This window comes from Ischnura elegans, chromosome X (genome assembly GCF_921293095.1).
Source record: "Ischnura elegans chromosome X, ioIscEleg1.1, whole genome shotgun sequence".
Classification (NCBI taxonomy): domain Eukaryota; kingdom Metazoa; phylum Arthropoda; class Insecta; order Odonata; family Coenagrionidae; genus Ischnura; species Ischnura elegans.
Genome location: NC_060259.1, coordinates 109705663 through 109726758, shown reverse-complemented (window position 1 = coordinate 109726758; position 21096 = coordinate 109705663). Strand labels below are relative to the sequence as shown.

The 21096-nt window shown below is 38.3% G+C and overlaps 1 long non-coding RNA gene across 1 annotated transcript; it reads right to left on the bottom strand.

The window, feature by feature from the left end:
- Positions 1-19424: 19424 nt before the first annotated feature.
- On the bottom strand, positions 19425-21096 carry LOC124170831. The gene is made up of 2 exons (XR_006867598.1): positions 20483-21096; positions 19425-20028 (listed from the first exon to the last, which is right to left on the bottom strand). It is a non-coding gene; the product is annotated as an uncharacterized LOC124170831 (long non-coding RNA).

The following is a 21096-nucleotide window of genomic DNA, read 5'->3' as shown; positions in this document are numbered from 1 at the left end:
AATTACTCTTTACTGAAAATATTCTCTGGAAATCTCTTGAACGACTATAAAAACGATATCGAAGGTCATCGGATTTATTTATACCAAAATAGAAAGTAATTTTCAATGATTACAAGCTTGAACGTTTTGAGATAAGTTAGAAGACAAATTACCTTAACATGGCAATTAATTATATTAAATAAATACTATATTAATTTCTTAATTAGTAAATCATGGCTCCAAAATACTCGGAATCAATCATAAGCTGAAACAGTAAAGTTAACGGTTCACTTTCTAGGATATTTGTCTTCGAATGAGGTAAAAATTCTTTGGCGCCGAAAAAATTCAAGAATTAAGAATTGAGTTCGACTTATTACGTGATAGACGGATAGATTCAGGGTGTAACTTGATGTAACTGTATTGAACTACACAAAAAACTACAGTAGCAGAGAAAAAGCTTCAAATGGTAACTCAGGTGAATAGTGGCAACAGCTCTCTGAAATATTATATACTATCAAAATATGTATGGACTGTCTTGAAACATTTAATGCCCACATTGCACTAAAGAATTTTATAAAGATGTTTTAAACGGCCTACGTAAAATTGACAAAATTCAATGCGGTCAAGTAATTTTAATGTTGTTTTGAAAAAATGCAGACTAATCGAAAATGATGGGAAGTATATGTGAGCGTGGATATGGAGTTTCTATCGGGAAAAATAGAAACCTAGTCGCAAAAATGGTTTCCTCATCTATGAAATATTAATTTTCGGATTTTTGTAGAAGTGAATGTTGTGAAAACTTATAAAGCATCCCACACTGGTGTTATTAAAAAACAATACGATTTAATTACCACAATAGGGATACCAGAAGATCTTCTCCATACAAAGACAGAAATTCAAGATTCTTGACGCGGTAAACGCAGAAGTAAAATGATAGTAAATGGAGCCTAGAACCTTGAACACTGAAAATTGTGTTATAAATTATGATACAGCAACCGATGTTTTTTAGAGTATATGTATACAAGGGCCGACAAGCCCTTCTACAGCAGACAAGTCTTCCTACAACCAAAATTGGTAAACTTTCTTAAAAATGAAAAATAAACCTTTGCTATTCTCTCGAGAAACCCACTACTCATCCTCCGAAAACATTGTCTTTGGTCAGAATAACTCCCCAAATTAGTGAAAATAAACTTTATGTTGGGTAGCAAGGCCCCAGAATTCGAAACCACCTCATTATAAAGACCCAAGGCGAAATTCGTCGTTCCAAGCCGTCAAAATTTGCTTTATTTCCTGAATAAGTAAGTAAGTATTGAAGTTACAGCGAATCAGTATTCTCCTTTAGGGATATGTAACGAAGGAGTACATATTTCCTAGTTGTACTGTCCTAACTTGGACAAAGAATCATTAAAACAAGCACGCCTTACTTATCGCCATCTTTATTGTCTCCCTCACATACAACAACCCACAACAACCTTGTTCCCAGCAACCCCAACAATCGACCAACATCATGGCTGCCAACCTTAGGACACTACATCCCTTTTCTCCTTTCAGAGACATTCTTTCCCTTGCATAAATATAATGACGTGAACAAAACAAACAAATCCTTATGCATGTTACAACAATGCACTTTTCAACTAAATAAAATTCTTCAGTCTACATAAATGAAAGTCTTTTACAAACTGGGCATTTGTTGAATAATGAATTAATAATGAACTCATTAAATAGTGAATACATGTTAAATATTGAAGACATATTAAGTATTGAATACATTTCAGTGATCTACATAATATAATCCTGTAAATAACTAGGTTTATTATGTTCTCTCGTTGACCTCCTCAACTCTCCTGTTTTCCCTTCATTGTTTCTAGCCTTCACAGGACTAGGCTGTAAACTCCTTCCCACATCTACTATCTCTTCCCTTGGTGTTATTTCATTGTAGTTCTCTTCTTTGCTCCCATTCTCCCTTTCCCTCTGAACATATGGTTTAACATGAGAAGTATTCCTTCTGTAAGTTTTCCCTAGATTGTCCGAAATCAACACTGAATTTCCTTGACGTTCTATAACAGTCAGAGGATCCTGTCTAAAAGGAGTGGATAGTTTGTTTTCTCTAGCTTGTTTCATTAACACCACATCACCTGGTTCCACAAGACTAGGCTTTGCATGACGGTTTAAATCTGCATACAATTTACCTTTATCCTTCAACATTACCTCCCTGTCCCTAATTTCCTCATCTAACACCTGATTCTCCTGTGTAGATAACTGTAAATCTGGAATTTTTGACCTAATTTTGCGTCCAAAGAACAACTCTCCTGGTGGGCAACCTGTTACTGAGTGGGGAGTGGCTCGATATGAGGATAGGTAAATCAAAAGTTCCTCTTTCCAGCGTTTCTTTGATGCACCAGCAATCCTTAACCTTTTCATAATGTTTCGATTTTGGCGTTCTACCGCTCCATTTGCCTGAGGCCAATATGGTGTAGCAAAATGATGGATAATATTTAAATCTTTCAGAAACTTTTGAAAACCTGTATCTTTAAATGATGGTCCATTATCTGATAACACTGACTTTGGCAAACCATACCGTGCAAACAAAACTTTTAATTTAGATATTAGTTTTTCAGCAGTGATGGACTTCATTATTTCCACCTCCAAATATCGACTGTACAAATCTAACACTACCAACAAATTGTCACCTGATGGCAAGGGGCCCAGAAAATCCAAACTAATATCTTCCCATGGTCGACTTGGCAATTCAGATCGTACCATTGGTTCTGGCGGGTCACTCCTAGCCACTAACTGACATTCATGACAGGACCTACACCACTTTTCAACATCCCTTAGCATATTTTTCCACCAAACCTTGGTTCTTAAAATTTGCTTCATACTAACAACCCCCATATGACCCTCGTGAGCTAATACCATTGCATGCTCCTGGAGAGTTTTTGGTAATACTATTCTTGTCCCCCTAATTAACAATTGATTGATTTCACACAATTCATGTTTGATAAGCTCATAAAATCTTAATTCTTTAGGCCAATTGTCGCTTTGAAGACAATTTCTTATCAGTTTCAATTCGCTGTCCTGCTCAGAAGCCTTTTGAATTTGTTGTAAGGACATAGCATTTGGGATTGATGCCTCTACTAAGCACATCACCACCCTTTCGTCACTATCTGTTTTAGACTTTGGCTCATCTCGTATGCATAATAACCTTGACAAACAGTCAGCTATATTACTTTTTCCCGGCCTATATTTTACTTTGTAGCTATAAGCCTGTAGCCGCAAAACCCATCTTTCTATTCTGGCACTAGGTCTTGACTTAGGTCCATAAATAATTTCCAAGGGTCGATGATCTGTTATTAGCTCAAACTCCCTACCATACAGATAGAGGTGAAGCTTTTCACATGCCCACACTATCGCAAGAGCTTCTTTCTCCGTTTGAGAGTACCTTTTCTCTACGTCTGTTAGAGCTTTACTTATATATCTGACCACTCTAGGGCCTTCTGGTTTCAATTGCACCATTACTGCTCCCAATCCCACTGGGCTAGCATCGACGATTACCTGCAAAGGTGCTGTCATGTCATAGAAGTCTAACACAAGAGTGCCACTGATTAATTCTTTTAATTTTGCAAAAGCTTCCGCTTGTTCCTTTCCCCATGTGAAATTAACACCCTTTCTAGTGAGATACCGGAGAGGTTCTGTCACCGAAGAATAGTTATTGATGAACTTTGACACAAAATTTGTCAATCCTAAAAAACTTCTTACCTCCGATACATTCTCAGGGGCTCTAAATTCTTTGACAGCTTGCACATTACTCTCTGTGGGGCTAAAACCATCTGCAGATATGTTATGTCCCAAAAATTCTATTTCTTTTGCATTGAACCTGCATTTTCCTTTATTCAATGTCAAACCCTTTTCTTTAAAAGTTTGTAAAACCCTTTCTAGTCTGCAATCATGTTCAGCTTGAGACTTCCCAAATACCACCATATCGTCTAAAAAATGACATACCCCTTCACATTTTTGCAACACTTGTGACATAATTTTGTGGTACAATTCAGGAGCGCAATTCAGACCAAACATTAATCTTTTATATCTAAACAGACCAACACTGGTACAAAATGTAGTGATTGCCCGAGAGCTTTCGTCTAGCAGAATTTGGTGATATCCCCAAGTGAGATCCAACTTTGAAAAAACTACTCCTCCTCTTAGCTCATTAAGCAGTCCCTCAATCGTAGGCATTGGCTGACGTTCTCTTGTAATTGCCTCATTTACCCGGCGCATATCTACCACCAGGCGCCATTCATTTGATTTCTTCGGCACTATTTGGATTGGAGATACCCAAGGTGTGGGACCATCTACCTCTTCTATAATGTCCTTGTCTAACAAATCTTGGATTAATTTCCTTTCAACTTCTCTTAGCTGATACGGCATTCTCCGTACCGGCTGCGCTACTGGGTTAACATTAGTGTTTATTGGGATTTTAATGCTATAATCTTTCAATTTCCCAATGCCGGTAAAGACACTTTCATACTTTTTTTCCAAAAATGACCCCACTGACCTGACTTGGGCGTCTATTCCCACCTTCAAAAGTCCTAGATCAATAGAAGTATTTTTACTCAAGATTGAAATCGCCTTACCATCCATAACCAGGAATTCAACCTTAGGCACTATTCTATCAAGCACCGATACATCAACCTTAAAAGCACCCAACACAGTCACAGGTTTATCAGAACCATACACATACAATCTTTGATTAGTTAAATATGAGATACACTTTACTTTCTCAGATTTCAGTCTTTCCCATTCCTCTTTGTCAATCACATAAACAGTAGCTCCTGAATCAATTAGGACGTCAGTTGGCACTGACCCAATTTTAACTTTTAACAAATCATGATTAACTTTAGAACCACCTTTAGCACTAAACGTATAACCACCCTTTACTCCACTACCAGAGCTTTCAGAATCACTTTCGTTGTCACAACTTATATTCCTCACTTTTCTCTTTGAGGGACTCGCTGCCCTAGACTGTATTTTGCTTGCTTTTGTTTTGCAACACTTTGAGAAATGCCCAATAAGACCACATTTATTACATTTCTTTTCCTTCGCTGGACACTCTTTGTCATTTGCGTAATGTCCCGTCAAACCACAACGATAACACTCGCCTTTTTTTGACGTCTTACGTTTACCTGAGTTACGTGACCACTGTTTATTCGCCGTGTGCATTGCATTCACCGCCACTTCTGAAGACATTTGTCTCGATTGCCTAGCAGTCAGCTCCCACCGGCGCGCGATGTCCATTGCCTTGGTCAATGTCAAATCTGAGGCTTCCGTGAGAAGTTTAACTCGAAGTTCACTGGAACAACACTTTGCAACGAGCTGGTCCCGGACAGCTTCCTCTGCTTGCTTCCCCTGCCAACCCGTATTTTGTATCTGCTGTCTCAGCCTAATCACGAATTCATCTACTGTCTCAGTATCACCTTGGCTTATCTGAGCGAACTTGTAACGTTCGTAGGGCGTGTTTACTTCCGCATCAAAATGTCTGTTCAGGATTTTGACCGCTTTGGCATACTCATCCTCCGGTCTTCCCGGTGATGCAACCGTTCCCGCGACACCGTCAGGAGAAGATTCGGCATAGTCCGCTGGGAGTGCAAAATAAATATCTTGCACCTCCGGTCCCGCATAATGTAACAGCATAGCCCGTTTTCTCGCTGCAGCGGAAACATTCTTCGACTCTGCCATCAGCTCGAATCCCCTTAACCACCTTCTCCAACGAACGCCTAATGTCGAAACGTCGCCGAAGGGATTAAACCTTTCGTATTCAAGGCCGCTGGCTGCCATTTCCAATCCGGACTCCCGTTGACGGAACGCGTTCTAAAGTTTTCGAATATCGCGACAAACCCACAGTTTACGCGAAACTAAGGAGTCCTTCCATTGAACGGAAATTTATCCTCGTCGCCAAATGTACTGTCCTAACTTGGACAAAGAATCATTAAAACAAGCACGCCTTACTTATCGCCATCTTTATTGTCTCCCTCACATACAACAACCCACAACAACCTTGTTCCCAGCAACCCCAACAATCGACCAACATCATGGCTGCCAACCTTAGGACACTACACTAGTAAGCATTGACAAAAATATCCTTTCCCGCTCGAGAATTTTCTCTCCGCGCGCATGGAGGTTGCGAGAAGCTCGGCTCAGTGGCGCCGTAATATTTTTTCGTAATATCAAAACCTTGTAACTCCCTTCCAAATTAAGATAGGTAAATGATTTTTTCACTAAAAATAGCTATATAGTTTTCTTCAAATTTGATTCACAGCATATAGGGACCTATGATGTAAGAAACGTAAGTTAGTAGGCGACTACTTTTTACCTTACAAAAATCCCAATTTTCTTGTCCTGGTGGGTGTAACATCGGTATAACAATTTTTTTCCCAATAACTTTAAAAAAAGGTGAAAACCTTCAAAGAGAAAATAGTATGAAGAAATTTATGCAGAAGATTCAATTCAATACACTCAACGGTTAGGCGGCAATTGCGAGAAGAAGACAAAGTAAAAAAATACACGTTTCTAACGGAAAGTTAAGGAAATGTTTTTTATAGCTTTTGTTATAACTTTTATTGAAAAACTATTGGTACCAATGAATGAAGCGTCTTATTCTACATTAGAATGCATTTTTTAACAAATGCAGAGCGCAATCTTAATTTTCATGCTGTAATAGGGAAATTGCATACTTTTTATAAACAGTATGCTGATATACTACAGTAAACACTTAGTAACGCAATATACTTTTTTCCGCTTAAAATTCAGTTTTTACCCTAGAAAATGACTCCCAAAAGTCTCCCGAGTTTCGCGGGCTAAAAAATACCGCCCCCACTAATCTTTGGCCGTGACGTCATAGTTCAGTACGAGTCCAAGATCCAAGCCCAGTAACTGCAGGTTTGGAAGAGCCACGTTGCGTTTAAAAGAGAACATGGCTGAAATAAGGCAAAATTACAAGTGGTGCATTGTTCCTCTGTGCAATAACACCCCAGAAAAAAATTTCGTCTGCATTCCCACGGAGGAAATTAGAAGAAAAGCCTCGATGCATGCCGTCTGTCGGGATAAGCGTTACGGAAAAATAAGAGTATAATAATCGGCATGATAAACCCGTGCGATATGTGAGCGAAGATAACTTTAATATAAATAATATTTCCATATTTCATTGACTGAATAACTTGAAACTGAGATTTTTCGATAATTCGGCCGCCGTAGAATAAAAACTCAACTTCACAACAAAAATCGAGATAGGTGTTTCTCGATGGTTATGATGGACTCAAATTATTTATGGCACTTGTTCAATTTCAGTTACGGAAGGACATAGAAAATTCCATGATGTTTAAAATCAAGAGAGGAAATATGAAAATACAGAGCAACGTTGATCCTCATGCATTCGAGTGCCAGCCAAGAAGACAGCGTTTTCTTCTACTGTCGGCGTCAAAATGATGTGCCGCAGTACTTTGCAAATTTATACCCTGGCTTCACTGCATGCTATAATAATGAACTATATGTCATTTTAAAGGAAATTTTATCCTAAATTCTGATTTATTTTATTACAAAAAAATTGAAAAATGTATAGACACGGCCAGTGCAATATAAATGACTCCGCGCACCGAAAAATTAGCCGTTTTGTCAACTTCATGAACTTTGCAACTCAACCTAAGGAAAACTACTACGTCTACAGCATTCATCTTCCACATTAATTTACACTCGTCAGTGCGGATTAATAAAATGGCTTTTGGGTATTTTTAGAACTTATATTTTGTTATAAATTAATGAAAATATTTAAACATCGTCTTGTCCCAAAGATAAAGGAAGTTGTAGATGGAAAAAGAATGGAATCCAGAGGTGGTCACAAAAAATGAATCGCAGCATTCTTTGATTTTATTCTACGCCGGCTTGCTTTTCAGAAAAAGTTGAGTCACAATGAGGAATGTTCCGCGGCCCTTGTTTGGAAACTGTGGAGATAGAGGAAGACATGTGAATCAGCAATTTCCATTAAGTTGGTTGTCAGGATAAACCAAGGATCCATTTAAAGGTTGTCAGGCCATCGGGCCATCAGGCCAAGATAGGACTGATGTGCACCACAGGGGAAATGGGGTGTTTGAGGGAAAGTCAAACCCAAAGTTGCCCAAAGAATGTGCAGTTCTATGTTGCTCTTTCCCCAGTTAAAACCAAATAGAAATTGGATTGGGATGATATTTTCACCACAGGTTCCACTGATAGTGAGAGAGCAGGTGATCACAGTCATCGTCGAAGGTCATCCCTCTAGGATTTCTGATACGGAATTTTTAAGTGACAACCGATCGCAACGACGATGAGAGCTCGCCTTTACAGTAGGTTTCAGATATATCGTGAGAAAAGCTCCCAAAATGTATTAAAGACTCTGTTTGGAAAATATTCACAGTTTAATGCTACTTTAGGAAGGCTTTCATTACAAAAGTAACTTATTAACACCTGAAGACGTTGTGTTTATTACATTGATCGAAGTGCGATTGACCGATTCTTTCTGCAGAATAGGAAGTGGCTTCAGGGTTTTTGAGTCACAAGTTGGTAGAGTGTCTATGTTTAGACTGTGGAGGAAGACGTGTGGATCAGCAATTTCCATTTAGTTGGTTGTCAGGATAAACCAAGGATCCATTTAAAGGTTGTTAGGCTATCGTATAAAGATAGGACTGATGTGCACCACAGGGGAAATGGGATGTTTGAGGGAAAGTCAAACCCAAAATTGTCCAAAGAATGTGCAGTTCTATGTTGCTCTTTCCCAGTTAAAACCAAATAGAAATTGGATTGGGATGATATTTTCACCACGGGTTCCAGTGATAGTGAGAGTGCAGGTGATCATGGTCATCGTCGAAGGTCATCCCTCTAGGATTTCCGATACGGAATTTTTAAGTGACAACCGATCGCAATGACGATGAGCTCGCCTTTAGATAGTTTAGTTTCAGATATATCGTGAGAAAAGCTCCCAAAATGTATTAAAGACTCTGTTTGGAAAATATTAAAATTTTAATGTTACTTTAGGAAGGCCTTCTAATTACAAAAGTAACTTATTAACACCTGAAGACGTTGTATTTATTATATTAATCGAAATGCGATTGACCGATTCTTTCTGCAGAATAGGAAGTGGTTTCGGGGTTTTGAGTTACAAGATGGTAGATTGTGTTGGAAGTTCGTCTATATTATCGCTACTAAATTGAAACATTAATAGTCTGGCTTCCTCAGAGCTTCCTGTCGCCCTCCAGGCAAGGTATTTTTAAGTTGAAAGTATCATCGACAGCTTCGAGGTGGAAATAAGTTCACCGTAAGACTCTCTACCGGACTGCCAAAAGAATACACATTTCACATGAGTATACGCTTTCGCCAATGTTATACGCAAGTCTCACTTTGTTATGAACTATAAAACATTTCAGATGCACATCGGTTGGATCCTTAAATTGCGACGATGTTGCCCGGGCGACCACCATATCGAATTCCCATCGTAAAAAATGCCCCAGATATGATACGCTAAATTTTTTTCGCGTATAGAAGCCGATATTCACTTTTAACATTGTTTCTTATGGGATATATGTTTCGATTAACGTCATTTCGTTTATCGTCACATTTTTCAGGAACGTTAAACGAGGACTCACTGTACTGGAACTAAGAAATGCCTCACAACCAAGCCGTCGCTTGTGTCCAAATGCCTATGCTGCTTCCTTCGCTTCCTCGTACTGAACTATGACGTCAATTTGCCGCTAGCCAATCATCGGGCGTTTTCGAGTCCCACTCGTATTTGAAAATTCTCTTGAACTTTAATGAATAAAATATCGCTAACGACATCAAAAAGTAATAAAACCTTTTCACTGTGAAACGCAAACATGTATTTCTACATGATTTTGGAGCTCACAACTGTTTCTGAAATGTATGCAAGTTCCCTATTGACGACTTGGAACCGCGCTCCCAGCCTTATGGAGAATAACATGGGAAACGAATCTCCATAAAGCCGATGTCCCACGGTCAAATTTGCGTCAAAATATTTGCATCAAAATTTGATGCAACTGACGCGCACCCTGTCCCACGGTCAAAATTTTGTCCAACTAGCTTTTGGTCCTATCGTTTGTACAAATCACCGATTTGTACAAATGGATAGGACAGGTTCTAAATTTTCATCCAATTGGATGAAACCGACCAATCACAGAGCCTTTGACAAAAAAGTATCGCCAAGCGCTGACACACAGGCCAAATAGGTTAAACTTATTTATCGTCTGCATGAGTATTTTAATTAATAATTATGTATATTATGGACACAAAAATAAAATTTGTTGTATTCCACTCAGTATGCATTAAAAACCCAACCGGTTTCCACCTTTTCAGGTCGTTATCTTAATCGTAAACCTCTAGATAAGGACCTGAAAAGATCGAAACCGGTTGAGTTTTTTCATTAGTATTGTATGGAATACTAAAAGGCTTAGTTTTAAATTTATAACATCAACATACCACGAAGTGAATTCACAAAACATTATTTCAAATATATATATACGTTCGTGATCGTCTATTTCATCGCCTGGTGTGGCCCTAAAGGTAAATATGAGCAAAAATTTGTCTTAGTGATAGGCGATGGAAGCTCTCAACTAGGAAATCCGTAATAATTAGTTGATCTTTAATAGAAAGGAAGTGATATTTAGAATCGCAATACCAGGAGGGATGTTTTGGAAATAATAAAAGATTTACTTAAGGTATCGAGGCCGAATTTTACGCTTTGTGGAAGGCATACAATGCGAGCGAGCAGCTGGAGAAATATGAACTGACGATTGTACCTATGGAACACTACAGCTGGCCGTTTCTATTACTATGATTATCGGATAAGGACCTTATTTTAGAAACTGCTACATTAGGAGAGAAAAATGTGATTTAGATGCACGCTTACAGCACTATTCATAACATCTCCTCAACCACAATGTCCATCATTTATTAATAACATTTTCCTCGCGGGAATAAACTGCCTCACGTTTGTATCCTGGCGTTTTATTCTGCCCTCAACCTTGCTGATAAGGGACATGAAAATATCCTCACTTGTCAATTATTATCGATAATAAACGGGAACATCGGCGACCAACTCCTTCTCCAACATGTTTAGCATGCTTATTCCAACGCTTTCATACCCCCTTTCCAGCCAAGGCCAAGTTCAGCATTCCTTCTGTTTTCTTTTTTTCGCATCTTTAATGTTCAAGAGGCCGGTTCAGACAATTTCGCCTGCTAAAAAAGAAAGAATCCTCCACCTCCACAAGTTTCCTAATAGTTTACATAAATATCGTCTTTCGTTTGTTTTTGATCAAAATGAGATGCATCGTGGGACACCCCCAGTCCAGTTGTATCAAAATATTTGCATCAAAATATTTGGACAAACATTTTGATGCAAATATTTTGACGCAAATTTGACCGTGGGACATCGGCTTAAGAAACCATACTGTCAACTGAATGTGGAGCGCTTTATACGACGAGAAGAGTCAAATAGCCCGCGCGATTGGAGCTGTGAGCCTTAGAGCCATCTGAGCCACAGCTCCAGAACTACGTCAAAAACGCATACGCTCTGATAACATGGGCTTGGTCCTCCTCTCCTCGGTATTATCAATCGGCAGATGGTAGAAGGTAAAAAAGAATGCTTAGTGAGACGGCTTGCCCCTTTTTGGCGTCTCGTCGGCGTTAAACAAATCGACGTTACCAACTTTTAGAGAAGTGATGAAATATTTTTGTATTGTGTATGCAAGAACCGGCGTGTCACTCAATGATCGTCCCCGCAACTTAAGGTGACCGGAGTTATTTACGTAGACAGAAAAAGATGCTAATGACTGTGTAAACAAAAAGAGAGGACTTAAAGGGTGTCATCAAAGGGCTCCATTTTGATGGAATGAAAGACTATACACTTATACTCATGAAAACGGGCAAGAGGACTTATCAATCAAAGGTTAGAGAGGAGCATGTGGTGTTAGTTGAAGAACCGGGGTCCCACTATTTTGGGTTTGTCTCCCCCGCAGGAGGATCAGCAAAAGATATAAAATCTGCGATTCTCGATTCCCTTGCAAGTGACCTAAAATTAAAAAGGAATTGGACACAATGGTACCAAGTGAATACCGCCCAGAAAGTAGGCATCATCCGTCTGCTACAAGCACAATTCTAACCTCCCTTTCAGTGGTCTATTTGCTAATTTCACTAAGTTGACATAGGTTGGCGACATAAAAATTCGTAGGGCGATCTAGGGGCCCAAATTTGAGGATCTATATGCTCATAGCTTCAAGAATGACTCGACCATGATGTTGTGGGATTTGAACCTATACCTCAAAACCTATGCATCAAAATTGTCTCCCGAAATTGACTTAAATACGCTGAGCACTGATCAGCAGTATCTTACGGAAAATTTCAATGCTGTGTTCATAGGAATTTACACCGAAAAAAAAACTGCGGTAAAAGTGACCCATTTCCGCTGGCTTGCAACGCAATGGGCGGAGGGAGGGTGGGCGATTATATCACCACCACCACCACCACCACCTGACCACCACTGGCGTGACCACCGGAAATCCAAGCGCCAACTAAATACATATAATAACTTTAATTCGAAAATTTTATGCGCCCGTTTTACGGTTTTTAGTAAAGCAAAGTCATTTCATGCACGGTAGTGCTGTAAATTTGTGGAGGCTCATCATCTGGTAGAGACCTCAGTCGGAAAGGCTGAAAGCATTCATAAATACGGTTATTGAAAGGAACGGATTTTTCGGTCCCACTGACAATATACTGCTTGCTGTAATAGTTGACGAGCACAAGGAAGAGTCTGCCCGGGAGTGCTCGAAGCGCTGTCGGCGATATTATGGGCGCCAGTGTGGGTAAATAGAGGGCTTCCGCCCACGCTCGGAAGGGGTGGGGTCAGGAATAATTTCTCTTTAGAGCTTCTCTCAGAGTAGGTGGCGACGGAGAACCACTCGCTGAGTCGTTCACCTGTTCATCACTGAGAATCAGGAGGGGTAGGGAAACAGGACAGGGTGATGAAAGGAAAACGAAAGATTAAGGAAAGGGAACGAACGAAACAATACTAAGGCTATCGCCAACAACGTAAACTGAATACCTCAACCACGAAGACCACTTGCCTGCGTTCTCAAATCTAAAAAATCGCGAACAATACAAAAATATTTCATCACTTCTCTAAAAGTTGGAAACGTCGACTTGTTTAGCGCTGACGAGACGCCAAAAAGGGGCAAGTCGTCTCGCTAAGCATTCTTTTTTACCTTCGACCATCTGCCGATTAATAATACGGAAGATGAGCGCACTCGCAGCAGCAAACGCAAGATGAATTTTGCTGTATTTGGGGCGCGGGTGGGGGAGAGGCGGGGGCGGGAGCGGCAGCGTGCCGCTGTTCTGTAAGGCAGATGCGTCAAAATGGTCGAAATGTTTGTTTTAACCCAGCTAGCACATTATAAGTCATTGAGATAAGGTGAAAGGAAGAAATAAGGAAGTCGCTTCTCAAGTAAGCTTCCCAGGAAAGAAAAACTGATTTCCAACAGTTTTGAACCTCATTTAAATCTGATCTGAATCCTTAAAATCTGATCTGACTCTGTCTTGACACTGATTTCCACTGGTTTCCAGCGGACAGGAAATGGAAGGAAGTGATCTGAATCTCATTTCCATTGTAACTGGTTTCCAGCCGTCTTCCACATGGACTGTATTGACACTGAATTGAATGTCATTTGAAACTCTTTTCCTTATTTATTGGCTTGAAAGTGTTTTCCACAAGTGCTTTCCAACAGAGTTGAATAGTAGAATGAATTTGAAATTCTCTTGACATGAGTGTCTTATAGAAACCTATCTCACACAGGCTTTACGACTGCGTTGATTGGAAAATTACTTCTTCTGAGGTGTCAATGAGTATATTTAGTTCAAAATCATGGTCAGAAATAATGACGTAGAGGAAATATGTACTTTGCCGTCTTGCAAAAATTCACGGGTGATGAAAAAAATTTACTGTACATCATCCACATTTTGTATTGTGCATCATTTCACCTGCTGGAACTCACCCGGCATGCAATTTAAGTGGCTAATACGGCTTAAGCACGTTTAAACCTCACTTTGCGACTTCGCTTTTAAAAAAAATATAGCGGGCATAGTGCTGCCACCTAACTACAAAAGATAGCAAGCCAAAGTAGCAACGCCGATACGCCGATTCCTTTGTAATGTTTACGTGCTTGTGGTTCTGTTTTGTGCTTAACCCATTAACGGCCAAGGCTAATATTCAGTAGAAATGTTTGAATTTATCATCATATTTAGTCTTAATAGATACTAGAAAAGAAATTTTGAAAAATTTGAGGCCCTAAAAAATTTATTTATACCAGAAAAATAATGGTGCGTTTTCGCACCTTTGGCGGAATGTGGGTACTTCGGTTAACATATCGTGAAAAACTAAATTTTTTTTCTTTTCCATTGTTTAATTTTAAAAACACATAGAAGCGCATAAATTAGTATTTAAAATCATTAAGTAACCGTTCATACTATAATATAACCCTTTTATTTATGAAAATTATTTGGATATTAGGGCACATTACATTTTACCCAAAAATATGAATTGTGCGTATTACATTACCTGCACCTTTTCCGTTATACCTTTTTCTCGATAATATGACCTGCATTATCTTCTTTATTGTCTGCTAGTAAAGAATTACGAGAAGGTTTGTCTTTTTTCGGATTTGATGGTCCTTCTGCATGTATTTCTTAGTGATTGCCAATACTGAATCGGTCACCTTTGATTGACGTTAGCGCACCATATGATCTTTGAGGAATCAATTGGAGACATTTTGAGCCCACTAGCCCTCATATAGATTTTCCATGAATAAGTAAACATACTTTCCAGTAAATTGGTAAACAATGGACACCACCACGTTTTCTCTCTGATTTTGATTCTATGAATCGCGTTTGTATTATCGTGATATATATACTCCACCTATGGGATTATTGCAATCCCCAATGACGAGAAGCTGGGGAATAGTTATTTCTTTTCTTTCGAATGGTTAATTGGTTATGATTTCTGTCGCAATGCAACTGAGGATTCATACCATTTGACCGCGAACAATTTAGATTCCTCGTCAAAAGCATAAACAATTGAACCTCGAGGTTTTTTCCAAGAGCTGTAGAGTCTTCAAGCGGGCACTTTCCAGTTCCATTTTCCCGAGTGGTTCAAGTTGCAAAGGATCGCCTTTCCTTCAGTGTTTGGAACAAGGAACATGTATAAGAGAAGTTGTCAAAAAATAACCGATGCTGAGTAACAACGGGAATTATTTTCAAGAAATGTGAAACAACGATAGCTACAACTCCTAACTTCACTCCATGAGGATTTGATTTATTTAGCCCCTCCATACGGAAACAAATTGGATGAGGTAACCATCTGAAGAGCAAACGCACCATAATTTGAGCCCCAATCAAACCAGTTTATTTTATATCAACATTTTCGCTGAGTGGCGTCCAAAATACGGAACCATTTGCTCATCTATAGAAAGTTTTTGAGAAAAAATTCCCAATTGCTAAAAATTAGCTTTCAACATTGTAAATATTGGTCTCAGATTTGCAAATTTGTCCGATTTTTCGAGAAAAAAGGTGTGAAAAAATTTTCCTTTATCTCTTTCTACTCATAGTTTGACGAACTAATTCAACCATTTATCTTTATAATATCTCTAGACAAGTACAAGTCCTGCTGCGGGAGCACATGATACCAAGAGAGAATCAAAATCTCAAGAAACTTTTCATGTCTGGAATACTAATTCTAACTGATGCCTATTGCTATCAGTAACATACTTTTTTGAAAAATATACGATTTCCTCCTAACCTCGTCATCAAGAAACAAGAGATAAATGTCAGACATACCTCCAAATTCACGTCTTATTTATTCGTCATATTCCTTCTCTTTTGATATTGGACGACACAAAAACTTAGCATCAATATCCTTTTTCCATTTTGGAAAATTAGTCCCTTTTATCAGACGACTGGATATCTTTTTTGGCATACTGATGGCTTTCCTTCTTCTTCTTGCGCACTCAGCCGGCGCTCCAGCATACCATCGCCTCGATGTGTTTCCAATGTTACCGCGATGTCATTGTTAATCGGCTTCGCAGTTCAAATGTTATCATCGATGTCTTCTTCATCAGTCAAGTTTTTAACGTCTGGTGGTATTTAGACAACATCCGTGGCGTCATCCACAGAATCCAGGGTTTCATCTAAAGTGGTCAATATATCTTTGGTGGAAATACACCTTCTTTTATTATCCATCTACAGTAGTCTCGGAAAATTTGGTGAAATGTAAAAGATAATTTTTTTCACTCCTACGTTGCCTGAAACGTTGATATTGAAGCTGTAGGATCACCCGTCATACCTAACGAATGCGTATAGACCAATGAGACTAACTTCTCTAAGCTTTCTTCTAGTGTTCGAAGGTAAGATCCATTGAATTATACATAGCAGTGATCCGTTTCTGAATGGCCAGCGCTGTTTGAGAAACTACATTACACACAGTTGAAAACCGATAGGCCTCGTGGCGGGGAATCGAGTTGCTCATTAGTACGCAATGACTAAATGAAGCCACATTTTAGAAGACGACAGCTGTGAGATCAATAAGATAAGAAAGTACATTTTAAGGTATTTAAAACCCAACAGTGATTAACTTGATTCACCGAATAATTACAGGGCGGCGTACAATATTAGTGACCAAGGTTTGCTACATTTGTCTCTCGGTACGGTGCCTCAGTCCTAATCCACCATACCCCCAAACGCCAAAGGTGCGAAAACGCACCATTATATTCAAGTGTCAAAATTGTACATCTCTGAATATATTATTTGATTTTTTATAATCTGAGTAATTAAGCATTATTAGTATAATTATAATACTAGTATTAGGATTCATAAATATTCTAAGTGCACTCGTAAAAAAATATTAAGTTGATAGCTCTCAATGAGCAATAAATTTAGTAAACTTGAAAAATTATTGCTAAATAATCACGCCTAATTTCTTAAAGAAAATGCTTTTATAAATAAGTTTATCATCTAATAAATAATTTACTATGGAAAAACTATTGAATAACGGAGTGGATATTTTTTCACGAACTTATTAAAAAATGGTGCGTTTTCGCACCTTTGGCCGTAAATGGGTTAAGTCATGAACATGCATGGCTAAAGTAATAGGGCGTGGAGAAAAAATAATCGTATCAGTATTATTTAACCAGTGCTAAATTCCCGCAGCGTTTAATTAAGCCATTCGTGCATCTCTTCAGTCTTCAAGCGACAGTGGAAGTCTGATGTGATTTCGATCTTTTGTGTTTTCATTGAATAATTTATCTTGTGTCAACAGATTTTGAGCGATTACTAATATTTTTGTATGCAATATGTATAATATGTGCTTGCGTTACGTCGCCGAATAGAACCTACCAGGATTTTCAGAGTATTGTGTATCTTGCTGGTTTGTTTGTGCTAAGTGAAACGACCGTGTTCATGTATTTAAACATTAATGGCAATTAAGTTTCTGTAGTGTAGCATACAGATATCGTTGGCTTAATGCTGAACCAAAATTATTTTCTTAAGTCTCGTAAAGAAGTCTTTCTTTCATAAAGGCATCTGAAATATTTTCTAGTGTTGTGATTTTTCTGTTAATCACGGAAAAATTTGTGCTCTTCGATAATTCAAGATTGTGGAATCTGATGTAAGTTGTTGTTGTTCTGGTGCAGACTGTTTCGATGACTTTTCAAGAACTGATAAAAAATTACAAAAAGCACAACTAGTTTGTCTAACTCTCCTTCAAATGAGATTTCATCTGTAAATTCTGTTTTTCCCTAAATTATTTCTAACGCATGAAATTGAGATTTTAAGTGTATTCTGCCTCAGAAGTTTACCAAATTAGATGGCTATGTATTTTCAATTGAATATGTACTTCCAATAGGATTTGTGCATACTTAATAAATACGTTAATAGAGCCTGTGTAATTTTGTTGTGGTGGGAGACTTACATGAAGTTCATTTTGTTAGGCTGTATTTTGTAAACTTTTTTCAGCTGAGTCTACATCCAGATTGATGATAGAGATGTAGTATGCGAAGTTAGAAACGTTGGTTGAGTGCAGCTCTGCGAAACTTGGAACTGGCGGAAATAATTATTGCCGCCTCGGGTATCAACAGTTAACTCATGTATCCGAAGTTAACTTATGCATCAGCAGGTCATAGAAGGTGAGAATCGAGTCGCAAACAAGATTCAGATAGGTATAAAGGTGGAAAACAGATTCGAAAAAGCTTAAACGGGGAAACCGGATTCAAATCTGTTGAACAGTGGAAACCAGAGTCAAACCACATTCATGGAAATGAGTAGGAAAACAGCCGCCATGTTTGACCTTCACAACTGATTTCCCACTGTCTTCCGACTGATTTCCAGCTGTTTCAATTTTCAAAACAGATTCAAAGGAGAAGGAAATCAGTGCGTCAAACCTGTTGGAAATCAGTGTCAAATCTGATGGAAATCAGTTTTTCCTTGCTGGGTTGTTATGGGTTTCTTACGGCCAGGGCGACAAACATCCAGAGTAATGGAAAAATGGATGCCAAACTTTCAGCACTTCCGTAGAAGCTGTTATTATCCCATCGTTTCAGAGTGTTATTTAAAGCCTTTATGTATTAAAACAATGTTTTTATTATTGGCGCTTCTATATTATGAGGAGAAATAACATCATACCGCCATAATTTGAAAATCATTCACATTTATGAACTGATAGCGAAACGAAGGTCTTAAGAAAAACACAATTTCACAAGAATACCGACGTAGAATAATATTAAAATGCCGGAAGGAACATCTAATATACGTATTTTAGTCATCGGGTTATCAAGCCATAATTTAAAATTCATAAATGTTTAAATGTATGGACCTTGAATAATTTCAGCTTTTCATGCCCTATTGTAAATCCCTACAGGGAAATTCCCTACGGGGAATTGGCAATGGGGATTTTCCCCGCAGGGAATCATTCCCCGCAGGGAATCATTCCCCGCAGGGAATCAATCCCCGCAGGGAATCATTCCCCATAGGGAATAGGAAATCCTGGGTACATTGTGTACAAATTGTATTCTAAATTTTCATTGCAGATATAACCAAGAGCAATGGATAAATACCCAATACAAGTATAACATTTCACTGACTTCATTGGAAGTTAATTTCCCTTAACATTCAATCACTCAAGCTTTTTTACATTAGAGGCAACACATACCTTAAAGTACGACTAATAGTTGAATAATTACTCCAAAATTAATGGGCCAGAACCTGCAGGGAATCATTGAATTTTATTAATTTTAGGCATATCATTAGATGCCTAGTAAATACAAAAATACAATCAAATAATGAGGAAATTATACTGTAACCTAAACATGGAATCCTCAAAAACAGAGTAGGATTTATTATAATGTAAAATATTGTGTGCTTTACACTGATTTCCTTCACTTCATTTTCTTAATGCTCTGAACAGTCTGAGGAATAACTACAGGCACTCTCTCAAAATGATAAATCCAAGTTTTCACTGGAGGTACTATCACAAACGTCACATTCAAAATTATTGGCAAGGATGGGTAAAGCAAAACACTTATTTTCAACTTTTATTGGAGAAGTTGCAATTGATCGAGAACAACCACTTCTTTTTTCGTGTTTGATCTTATACTTCATCTAAGTTTGTACCCTCTTTTCTGTAAAAGTGGGAGCCTCACTTGTGTTAGGAATAATGTGGTCCTCTAGCATCAATGGATACGAATTTTCTTCATCAGCCTTCTCGTTACCATTTCCGGGGAAAGCATGTTCCTTTTGCACCTCCTTGGGCTCTTCATGCTCCAGCAGGAGAATTTTTCTCTTCCTAATTACGGGACAGTCTGGAGAGACTGGGATGCTCTCATCCGGGCAATCTTATACATGAGGCGTCACTGTTTTCTTTATCATCAAAGGACCTTACATCATTTTCCAGTGCATGTAGTTTTCTGCATTCTCTTCCAACTGTAAGGCATTAGTGAAAATTTTACTAAAGACACAAATCAATACCTAAATGATAATGTTCAGTGAGAATAATACATGGCTATGGTTTGAACTGCTTATTATTAACTATAAGGCTTCGACATATTCTCCATGGCTATTCATTTTCAAGAAAACCCTTCGTGTACGAGTTGAGACTAATTCTTTATTGTCATAAAGAACTGCTAACAAAGAGGATTCTACTGCGAGAACCCTGCTATTTCAACTCAATCGGCCTGAATTGATTGTACTTTTACTATGCCAGCGAAAGCAATGATAACGCTCAATTGTAATTACAGTGAGAACGTAATAATCAATTCGTAATCTTAAATAATTATTGGATTGAAATTAGTGATTCATTAATCGTATTATTCGTGAAAGAGTACATACACAAATTTGGTGATTTCTATCGAATAAAGAAAATGTTCCATTTACTTACATTTAAACGGTCAGCACTACTATGCTGAAAAAGGCACCTTCCTCAAATCTCATCGTGCTTCTTAGAGCCACTTTTTCCGGCGTTGATTTCATGGTGAATGAGACAGTAATCTTCCAATCCCTTTTCCTAGTCTCCACTGCGAAACACGTATTATTTTCCTCTTCCACAGCGTAATTCGATGTAAATTTGCTTGTAAAAAACAAGATTTTCCAGCACAGATAGTTTCACAAAGTCACAAAATACAGTAACAACGAATGTAAACACAGTTTCGATAGTTTCGATTTTGTTTCGATAGCGATGGCTAGTAAGATGGCCGCCGGCCGTTCTGGCGGAAGTTTCGAAATACGAATTTTAATCCGTCATATTTAAATAAGTACGTGATATAATGGGCAAAAATTTGTAAATTAGGTGTATTATACGCCAAATATATATTTTCCGTATTTATCAAAAGTTGTGCAAATACTTGGTTGTCCCTGTTTGCAGATTTTGTAGCCTAGAATGATATATGGGTGACCACATACATACGATACATACCATTTTTCGAGTAATTTAATTCAATAATATAAAAATTATACATAAATTACCCATCGTTAAAATTTAAACGGAAAACTCCT